The sequence below is a fragment of the Penaeus monodon genome, chromosome 1 (genome assembly GCF_015228065.2).
Source record: "Penaeus monodon isolate SGIC_2016 chromosome 1, NSTDA_Pmon_1, whole genome shotgun sequence".
Classification (NCBI taxonomy): Eukaryota; Metazoa; Arthropoda; class Malacostraca; order Decapoda; family Penaeidae; genus Penaeus; species Penaeus monodon.
Window position 1 is genome coordinate 36,068,050 of NC_051386.1, and position 19,825 is coordinate 36,087,874.

The window sequence follows — 19,825 nt, forward strand, 5'->3', positions numbered from 1 at the left end:
TCGGCAGTTAAACATACACATAAAAGAGAATAGTGTTTAAACCACGCGAACACCCGGCGACATTCTGCAAGAAGCAAAGCCCTTTCGAATAGTTGTAGGGCATCGTTTTAGTGCCCAGGGAATCGAGAAGCCAAATGACGTCTCTCCATTTCTCGAAGAAAGTTTGTAAGCAAAACGTCACGTGACGGACATGGGCAGCCTCGATGTAGCATGTTTTATTCACAACTTCCAATTGAGGAATTCTAGACAAGAAATTAGAGTGTTTGGACAAACAACCAATACAGGATGGAAATATGAGAAACACTCAGTTCAGTAGAAAAAGAAAGAAAGAAAAAAAAAATATATATATACACACAGACACACACACACACACACACACACACATATATATATATATATGTGTGTGTGTGTGTGTGTGTGGTTGTGTGTGTGTGTGTGTGTGTGTGTGTGTGTGTGTGTTTGTGTATGTATGTATGTATGTATGTATGTATGTATGTATGTATGTATGTATGTATGTATATATATGTATGTATGTATGTATATATATGTATGTATGTATATATATATACATATATATATATATATATATATAAATATATATATATATATATATATATATATATATATATATATATGTATGTATATATATATTCATATTTAATATATATACATATATCTACATACACTCGCTAAAAAAGTATCTTTACTCTTTCTGAGTTAACAAAAGGGCCCGACGGCGAAAAGCGTGCGAAAAACTTCTGTGAACTCGTCCTGATATTGTTATTCCTGCACACATATTCTGTATAATCCAAGTAACCAAATCCTAAATTAATTCTGTCTTTAACGAGGAAGTGCCTGACATCGGTGAATACATGTTGTATTGAAATGTTAATATATTTAAAACATTGAATATATTTCGACGAATGTCTGATAAATAACAATAAATATTTAATAAAAAATCACAGCATAAATGTTATGCTCTAAAGGTATAAAACTATTACATAAATATTATGCATAATCATTCTATCAACAATATTAGTCTAACAACTAATAAAAACTTCTATGCCACAATTCTCCCCCAACACATTTTTCAATGTATATGGGGAGACAAGTATATACTCGTACGTCTTTGGTCTGAAAATGTTGCACATCTTTCTACTACCGTTAGTGGTTCTTGGCATCCCTTACAGCGTGCTGCAGCTTTAGCCGTCATCGCCCATCATCGGTCTTGTGTGTATTGTTAACACAACTTATAAATTTCGGTTATGATGGACGCTGGTCACCTAACTGCCAAGGTTATCTCTAATCTCTCGCAGCTTATTTCTGGAGGTATGCTTCTTTTACTCTCTCCATTTGTTACAAAGATAACTTCTGATGCTGGGTTTTAAGTCCATGTATGGGAGAGGAAAAAGCCAACGTCTTTTTACGTGCTGACATCAGTTGCAAGCCAGTCTCACCACTGGATGTGATGAGTTTAAGCTTTGATTGCTTGCAAGGCACTACGAGAGTTGCAATATTCAATAGAAGGTTCATAAGATCTTAGTCATCTTGACTGCTGCAAGGATGGCATGTAACTCTGCAGTGAATATCGAGGCTGATGGAAAAACTGCCAAATGCAATCTTTCTCCTGCTCACTGCTACAAAGCCTACACCATTTTCAGATTCGAACATCTATATATATGTATCTAATCCCTGGTACTTAGAAGTGTGTTGAAGAAATCTCTCCCTGATTTCTGCTCGGATCTCTCCCACTTCACCAAATCCAGATCGGCTTGACTAGTCCAAGGGGGTAATTGGGGAGTTCCAACAGCTAGAACTGATGAGATTTAAATCGAGATACTTTATAAGATCCTCATTCACCTACCTTTGGGATCGTCTATCCTTAAGTTTAAGAGATCCTGGAATTCTTCGTAATCTCTTGTATTAATCAGGTTTATGTAGTCCGGTGTAATGGAAGAGGTGGTTCTCCATTCTCAGCATAAAAAGGACTCCACAGGTGAAAGTCTAAAAGCCCTGTACAGATTCTGAAGGTTCATTATGAAGGGAGTCCAACATCCAGAGAATAGTGGGAGTTGCAGATGATTAAGCCTTAGTCAAGTTTGCTATGAATAAGTGCTTGGTAAAGCCATAGCATTGTGCAGTCTGCTCCCCAAGATAGTTGTGAAAGAACCTACAAAATACTATACACTTTTGTAGCTTTTACCTTCAACTGTTGGATGTGATTGATTGATTATTTAAAATTATCTGCTGCGTCAACAGCCAAGGTCATTAGCGGCGAATGCCTGTTAAATAGAAATATTAAAATATTTAAACTTTAAAAATCTATCAATAAATATCTTACAAATAACAATAAATATATTAAAAATCAAATCATAAATATTATGCTCTAAAATTATTGCATAAACATTATGCATGATTAGATTTTATTGAAATATTAGTCTCTCTAAGGAAACTAGTAAGACCCTCATATTACAATCCTCCCCCAATACATTCTTCAGTGTATATGGGGTATATACGTCTTTGGTCTGAGAATGTTGCACATCTTTCCCCTACATGTGCGACTGTTAATGGCTCTTGGCATCCCTCACAGAGTGCTTGACATTTAGCTATCATCGGTCTATGAGTCAGTCTTGTGTGCCCGATTCTTAGTCTTGTTAATGCAACTTCCACTTTTCGGTTGGGATGGATGTGCTAGTCACCCAACTGCCAAGGTCATCTCTAATCTCTCGCAGTTTGTTTCCCGGGAAAGTTATGCCTCCATTGCTCCTTCCATTTATCACGAAGACAACTCCTGATGCTGGGTTTCAAGTCGGTGTGTGGAAGAGGAAAACGAGCATCACAAGGCTGAGCGGCAGCTGCCTTAGCCTTCTGATCAGCTCGCTCATTCCCACTTGATTGCTTGCAAGGCACTACGAGAGTCGCAATAGATCACAATAAAATGGTTTGTAAGATCTCTAGTCATCTTAACTGCTGCAAGGATGGCATGTAACTCTGCAGTGAAAATCGAGGGTGCTAGAGAAAGACTACCAGATGCAGTCTTCCTTCTGCTCACTGCTGCAAAGCCCACACCATTTTCAGACTTTGAACCATCTGTATATATTGCATCTGATCCTTGGTACTTAGAAATGTGCTAAAGAAATTTCTCTCTGACTTCTACTTCGGATCTCTCCCCTTTCCCAATTCCGATCGAATCCAACTCGACTTGATTAGTCCAAGGGGGGAATTGGGGAATTCCAACAGCCAGAACCTTGGTGAGACTTAAATTAAGATTTTTCACAAGATTCCTCATTCTCCTACCATAGGATCGGCTATCCTCAAGAGGGTTGAAAACCAATCTGAATGTAGGAGATCCCAGAATCCTTTCTAGTCTTGTGTAGTAAATCAGGTTCATGTAGTCCCGGTGTAATGAAAGAGGTGATTCTCCACTATCAGCATACAGGGACTCCACAGGTGAAGACCTGAAAGCCCCAGTACAGATTCTGAGAGCTTCATTATGAACTGAGCCCAACATCTGGAGAACAGTGGGAGTTGCAGATGAATAAGCCTCACATCCATAATCAAGCTTACTACGAATAAGCGCTCGGTAAAGCCGCAGAAGCGTTGTGCACCCCAAGATAGATGTGAAAGAACCCGCAAAATACTAAGCGCTTTTGTAGCCTTCACTTTTAAGTGTTTGATGTGAGGCACCCATGTAAGCCTTGAGTCAAAAATTAGACCCAAGTACTTCACCTCTTGGACAAATTGCAGGGAAGGATGGAATTTTCCTCGTTTGTGGAAATGTATAGCCATGGTCTTACTTGGGGAAAATTTGAACCCATGATATGTTGCCCACTGTACAGCATGATTTATTACAGCCTGCATGTGTCCTTGCACATCCTGTAAACTTCCTCCTGAGCAGTACAGTGTGAAGTCATCCACATACAGATTACATGAGACAGCACTTGGAACAACATTTACGATGTCATTTATAGCAATGGGAAACAGGGTCACACTTAAGACACTCCCTTGTGGGACCCCTTCCAGCTGATCTTCCAGGTTAGAGAAACTGTTTCCCACCCAAACTCTAAACTTCCTGTTAGCAAGGAAGCTTTGTATGAAGGTAGGTAATGCTCCCTTCAGTCGTACGCCGAATTGGGTAAAAAAATCATAATTTTTGAATAATTGTGTGTGAATTCGTCTCCGTCAGACGCATCATCTCTGACATCGCTGGCGGGCAGACGACGAAAACATTAGGTTTAAATGGCCCAAACGACCTTTACGCGGGGAGGGGGGGCGTGGCAGTAACGCAGTTATCCTGTATATCCTTCTATTTTTAGTTTTCTCCGTTTTTTTTTTTTTTTTTTGCGTATTTTATGTTCTAATATGTTTATGGTACGACAACTTTGGCATGATGTCAGGCACTTTTTTTATTGTTCTGTTAGCATACAGTGTGATGAATGTCAAGATCTACTTCATCATTCTGAACCAAGAAAGACAAACAATCGTAATTTTAGTGACGGAAACACCATATTTGTACACCATGCCTTATCAGAAGGATATGGGAAGGCAGGCTTATCTCACCTTTCCTCCAGTCTGGGTTGCCACGAGATGTCATCTACGACCTTCGTAAGACACGCCAATTATCTCTACAAAGAGATGGACAGCTTCTACGAAGACCAACAGTGCATAATGAGGCAGTGTGTCGAGAATGTATATTAAAAAGAAGGAAAAGAAACAGACGATGAAGGAGATTTGCATGTTGATGTGAGCTTCGATGGGATATGGTTGACGCGTGGACGCAAATCCCACATCGGAGTGAGTTTCGTCATGGACATCTCCACAAATTTCATGTTGGACTTTGAAGTTCTGTGCAACTACTGTAGAGCTTGCACAAATCGGAAAAAAGAAAAAAGACCCTAAGAACTATGAAGATTGGCGGAAGGCAAAGCATGCAGATCAGTGTGAGGTCAACTTCACTGGCCTCTCTGGCGCTATGGAGGCAGAGGCAGCAGTCCGAATGTGGGGGAGGAGCACAATGAAGGAATGAAGTAATAAACCTTCTCAGCGACGGAGATTCAAGTGCATACAATTCCATTTGTGCTACCAACAGTGGAAAAGGACCGTATGGAAGTGTGGCCGTGGTGAAAGAAGAATGTGTCAATCACATCCAGAAAAGAATGGGCACATGTTTGCGAAAATTGAAAGAAGACCTGAAGGAAGAAAAAACTACCAAAATGAGTAGAATAATTAAGAAAAGTTTGATCGGTGGGAAACACCAACTCACTGATAAGCAAATTGACACTTATCAAAGGTACTACGGGAAAGCAATCAGGGAAAGCGTGGGAACTTCAGTCATGACGATGAGACTAAGAATTATGTCATCATTTTGGCATTCATTATCATGTGATGGCGAAGGTAACCACCACCATTGCAATGCATCATGGTGCATATTAAAAAAAGCAATGGAAGAAGGGAAGCCTCTCCCATCGCACCAGCTAATGAAGAACTACTTGCGGGTGGGAAAGAAATATGAAGATAGAGTCCGTGAGGTTTTCCGGAATCTGTCAAATCCAACCCTCTTGTAGAGATGCTTGAGAGCCAAAGTCAGAACAGGAATGAGGGATTGCATTCTAAATTATGGCTGCATCAGTCCAAAGTCAAGTATGCTGGTCCCAAGAGGGTAAAATTTGTTTCCCAACTCACAATAGTGGAACATAATTTTGGATTCGAAGCCAATAAATTCATGGAATTTATTGGCTTTCCTACAACAACGGAAGCTGTCGCCTCGAAAAGGAGGATGGATAAGGCAAAGGAATCGGCAGCAACACAAACCAAAAGCAAAAAGAAAGGTTCCACATCAGCGGGACCTGACTATCATCCAGGTGGCTTCGGTGTGTGATCAAACCCGGCTACAGTGAGGTGTGTGGCAACACTGAGACCCACCCCTTTTGGGGTTTAATGTGTTGTTTATTGTAAATATGTATCTTATTTCACTTAGATACATATTTATATAAAAAACAGGGGACCGGGAGCCTGGTCTTTGTAGCAGATCGAGCTTGAGATAAAAGGAAGGGACACACCCGATTCTGGCAATGACCTAGAGTGACCTGGAAGTGACCTGACCTCCCAATAATGATGAACCGTATTCATATTGACAAATGTAGACAAGGTATGAATGAGAATGAATATCTTCACAATACAAGAGATGTATTTGACCGGTTTCGATTACGTCTTCGTCAGAAATACATGTATTTTGAGAAGATATAATCGAAACCGGTCAAATACATCTCTTGTATTGTGAAGATATTCATTCTCATTCATACCTTGTCTACATCCCAATAATGACTTGACATATCTTACTGATGAAATATGTAAGTACAGATTCCATATTAATAATTTTCCTTGTAATCTACAAGTTGTAATGCAATGTGAAACATAAAATTATCTCAAAACTTTTTTTTTGCATAAATGTTGGAATAACTCCGGGTGTAATGGATCGATTTTCATAATTCTTGTAGCAAAATAATCGTGGGAACGGGTTTTAGAAATCTTTGAGAGGAAATGCATCTATTATGTTTTAGGAATTAATTATAATTTTTTAAAGGGCATAATCAAAAATGAAAAAAAAAATGTTTTTGCAATTGTCACTATGCTTTTATTTTTTGAGATGTGCTTATTTGCCCTCATAGTTTTTTAGATGAGGGTCTCTTCTATGTAATAACGAAAGGAAATATTCATTCTCATAATAGTTAAAAAGTTATAACACACTTTCTAAAGTCTCTCGAAATCGAAGAGTTTTTATTTTTTACCAGTCCGATATATTACGTATATAGTAGCATTATATGACAATAATTGCCGTGTTACATTTTGATGAGGCTACTTAAAAAACTGTTGTCAGAAGAACCGAAAATCTTTAAATGCAGTCATAAGATTCAATGTTTACCAATTTCATACAGCTTCAAGAGTATGCTATGCTTCCAAGTGGTATCGGAAGCCTTTTTGAGGTCAAAGAAGACTGCTAACATGTGACGTCGCTGTGCAAAGGAATTCTGTATAGCAGTTTCCATCCTTACAAGTGCATCTGTGGTTGATCTCAATCTTCTAAACCCATATTTCTATGGGGTCAGCACGTTTTCCTTTTCTAGCTGCCATGTCAACCTGAAATTTACCATTTTCTCCATCAGCTTGCAGATGCAGCTAGTGAGAGAAATTGGTCTGTAATTTCCTGGTGAGGAAACATCCTTGCCAGGTTTAGGGACAGGAACGATTATAGCCTCTTTCCATGTGGATGGCACTGTACCATCCCTATAGATCCTATTGAATAGGTCCAACAGGAACTTCTGGGAGCTCTCCGGTAAGTGAGATATCATTCGGTATGGAATATTGTCACTTCCTGGGACAGTCTTACGGCAAAGCTGCAAAGCAGAGTCCATCTCCTTGCGCAAAAATGGCAAGTTATATGGAAGTTCTGCAGTCCTACAGTCCTGCTCAGCCCAAAGGGTGGAGAATTGGGCAGTGTAAGATGCTCCAGAGGAGATCTCTGCCATGGATTTAGCTAGTTCATTAGCAACATCTTTTTTGTCTGTGATGATTATGCCATCTACCTTCAAAGCAGGTGGTGACAGTGATGTGCTCTTTCCAGCGATCTTACGCACCTTGTCCCACACCCATGCTAAGGGGGCCCAGAGTTAATCAAGGAGACATACTGTCTCCATGATGTCCATCTGGCCTCCTTCAGCACTCACCTGGCCTTGGCTCAGGTCTTTTTGTAAAGGATCAAGGTTACATTGCTGGTTGATTGATTGATTATTTAAAATTATCTGCTGCGTCAACACCTAAGGTCATAGTCATCTAGTTAAATAGAAATATTAGAATGTTTAAAACTTAAAAATCTATCAATAGATATCTTATAAATAACAATAAACAAATTAAAAATCAAAGCATAAATATTATACTCTAAGTGTATAAAATTATTGCATAAACATTATGCATAATTAAATTTTCTTAAAAATATTAGTCTCCCTAAGGAAACTAATAAGACCTCTATGTCACAATCCTCCCCCAATACATTCTTCAGTGTATATGGGGGAGACAAGTACATATGTCTTTGGTCTGAGAATGTAGCACATCTTTCCACTACATGTGCGATCGTTAAGGGCTCTTGGCATCCCTCACAAAGTGCTTGCCTTTTAGCCATCATCGGTCCATGAGTCAGTCTTGTGTGCCCGATTCTTAGTCTTGTTAATGCAACTTCCACTTTTCGGTTGGGATGGATGCTAGTCACCCAACTGCCAAGGTCATCTCTAATCTCTCGCAGTTTATTTCTGGAGATATGCCTCCATTGTTCCTTCCATTTATCGCGAAGACAACTCCTGATACTGGGTTTCAGGTCGGTGTGTGGGAGAGGAAAACGAGCATCACAAGGCTGAGCGCAGCTGCCTTAGCCTTCTGATCAGCTCGCTCATTCCCACTGACACCAACATGCGCTGGCACCCAACACAGAGTTATCTTTTTACGTGTTGACATCAGTGCAAGCCAATCTTAAACCTCCCTAACTATTGGATGTGATGAGTTTAAGCTCTTGATTGCTTGCAAGGCACTACGAGAGTCACAATATATCACAATAGAATGGTTCATAAGATCTCTAGTCATCTTAACTGCTGCAAGGATGGCATGTAACTCTGCAGTGAAGATCGAGGCTGCTAGAGAAAGACTCCCAGATGCAGTCTTCCTTCTGCTCACTGCTGCAAAGCCCACACCATTTTCAGATTTCGAACCATCTGTATATACTGCGTCCAATCCTTGTTACTTCGAAATGTGCTGAAGAAATCTCTCTCTGACTTCTGCTTCAGATCTCTCCCCTTTCCCAATTCCGACCAAATCCAACTCGACTTGATTAGTCCAAGGGCGGAATTGAGGAATTCCATCAGCCAGAACCTTAGTGAGACTTAAATTAAGTTCTACAAGATTCCTCATTCTCCTACCATAGGATCGGCTATCCTCAAGGGGGTTGAAAACCAATCTGGATGTAGATCCTGGAATCCTTTGTAGTCTCTTGTAGTAAATCAGGTTCATGTAGTCCCGGTGTAATGAAAGCATACAGGGACTCCACAGGTGAAGACCTGAAAGCCCCAGTACAGATTCTGAGAGCTTCATTATGAACCGAGTCCAACATCCGGAGAACAGTGGGAGTTGCAGATGAATAAGCTTCACACCCATAGTCAAGCTTACTACGAATAAGCGCTCAGTAAAGCCGTAGAAGCGTTGTGTGGTCTGCACCCCAAGATAAATGTGAAAGAACCCGCAAAATACTAAGTGCTTTTGTAGCCTTCACTTTTAACTGTTTGATGTGAGGCACCCATGTAAGTCTTGAGTCAAAAATTAAACCCAAGTACTTCACCTCTTGGACAAATTGCAATGGGTTTCCTCCTAAATAGAGAGAAGGATGGAACTTTCCTCGTTTGTGGAAATGTATAGCCATGGTCTTGCTTGGAGAAAATTTGAACCCATGATATGTTGCCTACTGTACAACCTAATTTATTGCAGTCTGCATGTGTCCTTGCACATCCTGTAAGCTTCCTCCTGAGCAGTACAGTGTAAAGTCATCCACATACAGATTACATGAGACAGCACTTGGAACAACCTTTACAATGTCATTTATAGCAATGGCAAACAGGGTCACACTTAAGACACTCCCTTGACCCCTTTGTATGAAGGTAGGTAATGCTCCTCTTAAACCAATGTCATACAGCTTCATGAGTATGCCATGCTTCCAAGTAGTATCGGAAGCCTTTTTAAGGTCAATGAAGACTGCTATCATGTGATGTCGCTGTGCGAAGGAACTCTGTAAAGCTGTATAGCGCATCTGTGGTTCATCTTAATTTTCTAAAGCCATATTGATATGGGGTCAACATGTTTTCTTTTTCTAGCAGCCATGTAAACCTGAAGTTGACCATTTTCTCCATCAGCTTGCAGATGCAGCTGGTGAGGGAAATTGGTCTGTAATTTCCTGGTGCGGAAGCATCTTTGCCAGTTTTAGGAACAGGAATCATTATAGCTTCTCTCCATGTGGATGGCACTGTGCCCTCCCTATAGATCCTATTAAATAGGTCTAACAGGAACTTCTGGGAGCTCTCTGGTAAGAGATATTATTTGATATGGAATATCGTCACTTCCTGGGGCAGTCTTACGGCAGAGCTACAAAGCAGAGTCCATCTCCTTGCGCAAAAAATGGCAAGTTGTATGGAAGTTCTGCTGCAGTCCTACTGAAGAATGACGCTGGGTGTTGTTCCTGTTTATCCCGAAAAGTGGAGAATCGAGCAGTGTAAGATGCTCCAGAGGAGATCTCTGCCATGGATTTAGCTAGCTCATTTGCAACATCTTTTTTATCTGTGATGATTATGCCATCTATCTTCAGAGCAGGTTGTGACATGGATATGCTCTTTCCAGCGATCTTACGCACCTTGTCCCATACCCATGCTAAGGGGGTCCCAGAGTTAATCGAGGAGACATTGTCTCCATGACGTCCGTCTAGCCTCCTTTAGCGCGCGCCTGGCCTTGGCTTGGGTCTTCTTGTAATTGATCAAGGTTACAATGCTGGGGCGTCGTTTCAATTGCCTTAATGCAACTTTTCTTGCTCTGACAGCTTGTTCGCATTCATCAGACCACCATGGTACTGGAGGTCGACAGTAATGCCCGCTACTTCTCGGAATGGATGCTTCTGCTGCAAGGTGAATTCATGATGTAAGTTGATTAACAGCATCTTCAATACACTGGAAATCATTCACAGATCCTTGCAATACTGCAGTTGATCTAAAAAGATTCCAGTCCGCATGTTCAAGTCGCCATCTCTGCACTCTATTGGCTGGAATACAATTCACCTCCTCCAAAAGTATTGGAAAGTGGTCACTTCCATGCAAGTCTTCCATTACCTGCCAAGTGAAGTTCAACTGTGAATCAGGCGAGCCTTTGATAGGTCTATATTGGAGAATGTCCTAGTTTGAATTTGGAAATGTGTGGGAGTGTCACTGTTCAGTAAAACTGCATCTACTCTTAAGAACAAGGACTCCAAGGCCCTTCCTTGAGGGTTGCACAAAGTGTCTCCCAGAGGTGAGCCGACCATTGAAATCTCCCAAGAGTAGAAATGGATTGGCAACTGCCCAAGTAGATCTTCCAAATCATTTAAAGTTCAGATTATGTGGAGGAAGGTAGATGGATGCAACAGTGTAAGGTCGTGTCAAGCCTATTCTCACAGCCTTCACCTGCAGTGTTGTCTGCAGGTGGATGGCCTGGAAGGGAATATCTTGATGTACCATTACTGCTACTCCTCCATGAGGTCCATTGTCAAAGGTTCCATAATGGGCTTGAACTTGGAATCCTCTCAGGAAATGGACGATTTTCCCTGGTCATATCTCTTGTAGCACAACTGGGTACATGAAGCTATCAGATGTTGCAGTTCTTCCATTTGCATGAATTCCTGACAGTTCCATTGGATTAGGGTATCCAGTTCTTTATATTATTCTTCATAAGGGTTTGGCAGCACCTGTGGTCAAAGTTTGCCTCACACCTTTAGGCTGTCCCTTTCCAGGATCCTGGAGTACCTTTTAATGGTTGTTGACCTGTGGAACTAGTTCCACAGGTTTCCTTGGACAGGTTCAGGATTTCTTTGCCTGGGCAAGGACAGACCTGAGCCTTTGCTTCAGGGCATTCTGTTAGCAGCGGGAACCCTGTGGATGTTGTGGCAGCTGGGTCTTTTGGACAGGGTTTAGGATTCCTTTCCCTGGGCAAATGGCGTGCCTGAGCCTTTACTTCAGGACATTCTGCCTAGCAGCAGAGGCTCTGTGGAGTGGTGGCAGCTGAGCGTCACTGTTGAGGCCTCTGGAGCCTTGCCTGATGGCTCCAAAGACCTTACTTTGGGAGGAGTCTCCTCAATAGACCCCTCACTCGTGCTCCGTTTCTGGTGGAACAACTCTCCAGAGGCAGTGTCAGCAATTTGGGACTGAGGTTTAGAGGAAGTGGCAGAATGTGTGCTGTAAGAAGCATTGGAGGGCAAGGGTTGGTGGGAAGGAGGATGGGCTAGAACCGAAGCAAACGACCTACCTGACTGTGCAAACAGCACACGGGCACGTCGCTTTGCCTCTGGAAAACTAACTTTCTCCTTGCTCCTTATTACCAATACTTCCTTTTCAAATTTGTACCTTTTACATTGCTTTGAAGAAGCTATGAGCTTCTTTGCAATGAACAGCATATTGGACCTGGACAGTTGTCATCTCCTTGATGACCTGTTTGTACCACACTTTACACATACTCTTAGTTGTCCATTTCTTTAAAACGCAAGAGTTGGCTCCATGCCCATAACCTTGCAGTGGAAGCACCGCATAGGGTCGCACATATGACTTTACCTTGAGGTGGTACCATGCTAACTTAACTGATTCTGGAAGGACTAACGTGTTAAAAGTTAGAAGAAGAGCTGGTGTCGCCTGTTCCAAACCATCAACTTTCTTCCTAAAACGTTTTACTGCCACAACATTAAAATTCTCTAGCTCCTTTAACAGTTTCTCCTCAGAATACCTCATCAGGTCCTGGGAAAAGACAATTCCCTTACACTGATTGAGGGTTTTGTGAGGAGAACATGAAACTTGAGCCCCAGGAATGTTGCATATCGCACGCAGACGGTCACTCTCGTCTGGTGACGAAACCTCAACTATCAGGCTACCATCTCGCTGTGGGTGATGCGGGATCACGTTGACATATTCAACTATTTTCCGATGAACTTCAAAAATGTCAAGATGCATGATTGATATACCATCAATGGTCTTCACTACTATGTACTTACTATATGAAATGCTTTCATATTTACCAGGTAAGATTTCCTTAGTGGATTGAGGAGGACTTTTCCCCTCTTACCTGGTTGGGAGCCCGGGACCATTACGATTCCCATGCTTGCCCTTTGGAAGTTGAAAAGTTTCCAGAGTGTGATGTTCCAGAGGGAATGGTCAAGGGATTGCGTAAGTCGTCAGGGAGAGTTAGATCTTTGTAAATTTGTAGTACTCATACAAATTGGAATTCTTCATTTCCTCACCCCCCTCCACCCACCATGGAGTCCAACGAGGGGAAGCTATAGTTGGGGATCAAAATCTCCCAACAGCCACAGGGTAATGAGGAAATATACGCAGCACTATTACAGTACTGATGGCAGTCGCGGGACCTATGCGCTACCGACTGAATAGTGCCTGCTTGACCTAGCCATATTGACCAGCCCAATGATTTGCCCGGGCCTTGATCAAGCCCCCGGCTAACCAAAAAAAGGGCCCAAAGGGGTGTGTTGCTAGCGGCAGGGAAACAGCGTGCGGGCATCGTCAACCTCCAGGCTCCTTCCCTGGAAAATAGGGGATGCCACGCAGGGAAAAACACCATGGGGGGAGCTCTCCTGGTCCAAGAGGGAAAATTTAACCGGGGGGTTGGGATGAACCCAGGGGGGGGGAAACCCTCTGGTCGGCCCTCACCAATTATTGGGACATTCAACCCCCTCCACTGTAGAAAGGGGCGGGCCTTCCTTTGGGGGGGAATTTTTGGTTGAGGCCCATGAAAAGTCTTCGGGTAAAAAATTGCCCCAAGTACTTCATTTTTGAACAAAACGCTGGGTTTGCCCCCTTTAAATAGTGAAGTGAGGGGAAAATTTCCTCTTTTGGGGAAAAATGAAAGGGGCATGGTCTTGCTTGGAGAAATTTTTTGAACTATGGTATTTGCCCACTGTAAAACCCTTTAAATTGCTGCAATTCCCTTGTGTCCTTGAACACCCAAATAGGGGATGTGAAAGGCCCTTTTGGGGGTGGAAGCTTTCCTTCCCCTTTTTGGGGTTAGGAATGATGAATATTTTTTTCTTTCCATGCGGGATCCCACGGTGCCCCCCCAAAAGGGAATCTATTAATGGTTTTTCCAAAAAGGGAATTTTTGGGGAGCTCTCCGATAAGTATATTCATTTGATATGTAATATTTTCTTATGGCAGAGTCCTTTTTCCCAACCCGGTAAAAAGGGGTTTTAGCCTACTTTGCACTCCCCTAGCTTTGTTTGGGCCCCTTTTGTAATTTTAGGGTTTACTTTGCTGGGGCATAACTTAAACTGTTTTAAATTGCATCTTTTCTTGTTCAACAGCTTTTTGGGCTTTCATCAGTAACAATTAAAAGGATGTCGAGGGTTTACGGGGCCTCCTCCCTTTTGGGGAAATGGATGCTTCTGCTAAAGGGGAGATTTTCCCCGATGTGAATTTGTTTTAACAGCCTTTAAACGCACAAAAAAAATTTTCACAGATCCCTGCATTCTGCAGTGGCTAAAAAAACCCCCAATCTGAATGTTCAAGTTGCCATCTCTTCATTTCCAAAATTGACGGGAATAAAATTTCACCCCCTATTTTTTGGGGAAAGGGGCTCCCCTTCCCAGGGAAGTTTTTCCAGGGACCTCCTGGGTTAAATCAAAACTGGAAAACGGGGTTGAAACCACCAAGGCTGTTTCGGGAAATTTGGGGTTTTTAGGCCCACATTGTAGTGACAGAGTGTGGGGGAAAAAAAAAGTACTGGGGGTTTAAGGGATGACAAAAGGGAAGGGCAGAATAAAAAAACTGGGGAAAAGGGATTTACTTAGTTTTTGGTGCCCCTTTATAAACTGTTTTTGAAGAAGTTTCCCTTGAGCTTCTTACAGTGGTAACAGCTTTGGGAACTTTTTTTAACTACACAAAACACGCCTGGGAGCCCATTTTCCCTAAAGATTTCAAGATTTAAGTCCTTTCCCTTATAACCCAGGCATTTGGAAGCCCCCCGTTGGGGGGGGCCCCCTTGGGGGCTTTACAGGGTTTCCCCATCCCAACCCTTACCAAATTTTTGGGAAAGGGACAATTTTTTTAAAAAAGCAGACAACTATTGGTCGATCTTTTTAAACCATCACCTTTTTTTTTTTAAAAACCCACTCTACTGTCACTACCTTTTTTTTCTTTTAGTTCGTCTAACATTTTCCCCTCAAAAAAAGAAAAACCTGGGTCAGGTCTCATAACGGGCCCAATTTCCCCTTTGGCACTGTTTGAGTGTTTTGTGAGGAGAACAAAAAAATTTAAAAATCCCGGGAAATGTCACATATCACATGCAAAACCGGTCACTCTCATCTGGTGATGAAACTTTGACTATAGGTTGCCATCTTGGCTGTGGGGTTTTTTGACTGAGAATCCAGACAAACACTTCTTTTTCAAAAATACCCAAGGTTATTTTTTGTATGTCATCAGTGATCTTAAACCCACAAGGTATTTTTATATGAGTTTACTTTCATATTCACCAGGAAAATTTTCCCTTATCAGACTAGCAGCCCAGGAAGCATTAAAAACCCCCCTTCTTACCCTTTGGATGGGGGAAAGTGATTTTTGGATAAGGTTTAAACCGGGGAATTTTTGTAGATCTTCGGGGAAAGGGGAGTCATTTCTTTTTAAATTTGTAGAAAGCAAAATTTTAGAATTCTTCTTTTTCCCCCCCCCCCCCCCACAGGGAAGTTCAGAAAAGGGAAAAATTTATTTGGGGGCCCTTACACCCCAAACACCACGGGAGTATGAGGAAATATACAATTCCCCCCCCAGTACTGAGGGCATTCGGGACCTATCCCAATCCGCGGGAAATCCCCCCCTAAACCAAAAGCCAAATTTGACCAGCCGTTTGACTTGCCCGGGGCCAGGACAAGCCAATGCCCAAACCACAAATAAGGATCAATGAGGTGTGTTGTTTACCCCCCCAGGACCCTGTCTCCCCCCAAATGGGGGGAGCCCACCCCGGGCAAAAAAACCCCGGGGGAGTTCTGTTTGGGTCCAAGGTTTAAGAAGAACCCTCCCCCTCTAATACCCTTTGCACCCCTGGAACCCCCATTGTCTCGCCCTCATGGGTTTCCCCCCTCCCCCGGGCCCGGGTTTAAATATTTGAGCCATTCCCGGGGCAAGGCAGTCTTGTTAGGTGTGATCTAAAAGGGAAACCTGAAGCGGGGAGTTTAGGTGGCTGCCCCTTCAGAGGTGAAAGATTTCCCCCAAAAGGAGGGGTGGGTCCCAACTTTTTAATGGTTGGGCCGGAAATGAGGGTTTACCACCCCAAAGTTTTTAGCCACGGGAAAAACTTTTGCTGTTTTTCCAACTTTCGGTAATAGGGGTTTTACCCCAAAAGGGACGAGCAATTATGGCTTTAAGGGACAGAGGCATGTTTCGGGTCCCCTTTTTTGCGGGTTATGCTTTCCCCCTGAGGATTGCAAACTGGGGGGGAAAATAAGTTTTCAAATGCCAAATTTCCCCTTTCAGTCGCAAAAAAGAACGCCCCCCCTTGACAAGATTTTTGTTTTGGTATTTGGGCGATTTCAAGGAAATAGATCGATTTGGGAAATTGCCCCCGGGGTCTCCATGGCTTGGGAGCTGACCCCACAGCAAAGAAACAGTCTCCTTCCCCCGGGACTTGGCAAGGTACCGGGAAATTTTGGGGAAAATCTGGTTCCTGGTATTTACTTATTCCAACCCGCACGTTTGGACAGGGTATAGCGATTCGATATTGGGGCCCAAGGGATCTCCCACTTCTTTTTAAATTTACTCACTAAAGAACCCCCCAAAGTGCAGGGGTTTCGCTTCCATGTTTTTGGCCCCCCCTTTAAAATCACCCTTTTTAAAGGTACATGCAAAGAGCAGCTTTTTGGGAAACCCAGATTCTTTCACAGAGAACAATTATTTTAATTTTTGAAAGGCGGTTTTGGGAGGCAAAAGGAGAAGTGGGGGAAGCTGCCCGTTTTCTTTTCATTTTTTGGATTAAATTTTAAAGAAAAATAAATAACTGGAAAAAATTTCTGAAATTGGGGTTTTAGGACATAATACTGTTTATGGGGATGTTATGTAGCTAAAAACACGACTTTAAAGGGGAATTGAATGAAGGGTAATGGAAGTATTTTAAAGATGGGGGTGATAATGTAGGCAGAAACTAGTTTGCACGCTTTAAATTATTAAATTATTTCATTGCACTTTAAATTTAAAATATTTCACCCCAAGGGCATTAGATGCCCCCGTGAAATTTATTCATACAAATTCCCAAAGGGCCCTTCAAAACTCCAGTTTCTTTATTTTTGTTGTTAGTGCTAAAATTTAAAAGGGTTTTTTTAAACCCAAACAAAGATTAAAAGTTAATTTCCAATTTCTAATTTTCCCTCATGTTGATTCATGCTGATTTGATAAAAGAGCAAAAAAATATTATGCCTTATTTTCATAAATTCCGCAATGTATTTTAAAAAAGAAGATCCTGGATCAAAAAACTTTTCTATTAGAATCAGTGTTTTTGTGTTTTTGTTAAATAGTAGTAGTAGCAGTAGTAGCAGTAGTAGTAGTTTTGGGGGCGGCGGTATTGCTGGTTGTAATAGTGGGGAAAAAAATTTAAAATGAATTTCTATTATTGTTATATGTATTTTTTTTTCATTTCTATCATTACCCTAGTTTTAAAAATTTATTAGTATCGTTATTATCACTTCTTTTCATTATTTATTATGATGTTCATGGTGGTTTTTTTGTTGCTGCGCTGTTTTTTGTTGGGTTTTTGTTTTTTGTTTTTGGGAGTGGGGGGGGGGTGTTGGTGGGTTTATGTTGGGTTTTTTTGGTTTTTTGTTGGAATTTTAGGGGGGGGCGTTGGTGGTGGGGGCGGTGATTTTTATAATTGTTATTTTTCCTTATGAACATTTATCAGAAAAAAGAACAAAAAACCCTTACCATTATTCCCTATGACATTTACCCCCCCACCAAACATTTTTAATTTTTTTAGGGTCGTTTTTCATAAACAAAACAATATTAAGATGACGATAATGATGACAGTGATGTTAAAATGAGGGATAGCACATTATATATATATATAATAAAATATATATATATTATTATAAATTATAATATATATATATATATATATATTACACACATATATACTCCCTATATACATATAATGTTTGTGCTAATTTTTTTGGGATCAGAGAGGGGTAAAGGAAAAAGGTCCAGAATAAAAAAAATTTACACTTAAAAAAAACATTTAAGGGTGGCCCGCATAAACATACGATCCCTAAGGAAAAAATGTTTTTCAGATAAAGTTTATATATTTTGCAACACTATACTGATAGTAAAAAAAAGTTAATGTTAAATAAAAGCTTGAGTATTTTTAGAAACCCAAATGTTTTCTTTTTCTTTTTTTTTCCTTTAAACCGCACTGTATAACCTCCCTACCGACAACTAACACAACTGCATATATGTTTTGAAGAGAACGTCACTTTTCCCCCCCTAAAAAAGGGGAATTTAAAACCCAATTTGTAGGCCCCTGGGTCCTAAAGCGTTCCCTTTTCAGGAGGGGTTTGGGGTTAAAAAGTTTTTGAAACCCCGCTAGTATGGAATCTTGGGTTTTCTTCCCGTGTTTGGACTTGGCCCTTAACCCCGAGGGTTTTTGGCCCAACGCGTAAAGAGGCTATTGGGCCCCTTTTTAAAAAGCTTCCCCGTAAAGGGAAAGGGTTTTCTTCAAATTTTGAAAAAGGGCGTAAGGGGAAAAGGGGAAACGAGGTCTGTTCTTCTTTTTCCAAAGGCCTTTAGTTTTGGGGGTTTTTAATAAAAAATAATAAAGATTTGTATTAAAACGACGATGGGAGCGTAAAACCAAACCCTATTAAAGAAATACTAAAACAAAGAAAAAAATATACTTTTTATTTTGATGAAAATTAAAAAAAAGAAGGAAAATTTTAAACGTAAAATCGATAAAAGAAAATAATGGGATGTGAAATTTTATTTTTCATAGGGGATAAACTGTTGGTTATAGAACCTTTAAAAGGGGCACAAAAAATAAAAGACGTTATAAAAATAAAAAATAGAAAAAACACACACACACAAGTTTCACACACAACCCCCACCACACACAAACACCCAAACACACACACACACACCCTACACCACACCACACACACCACACCAACACACACCCCACACACACACACACACCAAAACCCCCGCACACACCACCCACACACACACACACACACACCCCAAAAACACACAAACACACACACACCCACACACACAACCCCACACACACAAAACAAAACACACACATAAGTACATGCAATATATATTAATTTATCACCAACAATAATGTGATTTAAATCCGAAAAAAATAACAGTTTATGGATTTAAAAATAATACTTCTATCTTTTCAATAGGGAAGAGGGAAAGATCATTTTAATTTAAAGATGTGATGATTGATGATGATGAATGATGATGATGATTTATGATGATGATGTGATGATGAAAATGAGGGTTGATGATGATGATGATGTGGGTGATGATGAGGGTGAATTTATGATATTTAAAAGTAATGAAATGTAATAAAACAATGATAATATAAATTTTATTGGGGAAAAGGGTAATAACAAGAAAAGTAGTATTTTATTTATAAAAGATGAATAATGAAAAAAATAAAAAATAATAAAAAGTAATATTTTTTAGATTTAGATGATAATTGGGAAAAAAAAAAACAAAAAACTACTCTACTTTCAACAAAATGTAAGAATAACGGTAAATTTATTATAAAAAAAAAAAACGGAAAAATAAAACCCCAGTACTATTTAATACAGGAAAAATTCTTCCTTAAATACGTTTGGCGAAAAGGGGTTTCATAAAAAAAAATCCTAATATAATTTTTTTTTGTCAAATCACGTTTAGCCAAATAAGGGCCAAATTTTAAAATTTGATATTAACCCTTCCCCTTGGGAAATTAAAAAACGTTTAAGGCAGCGTTAACCCAAAAATATCAAGAGATTCCGGGGGGC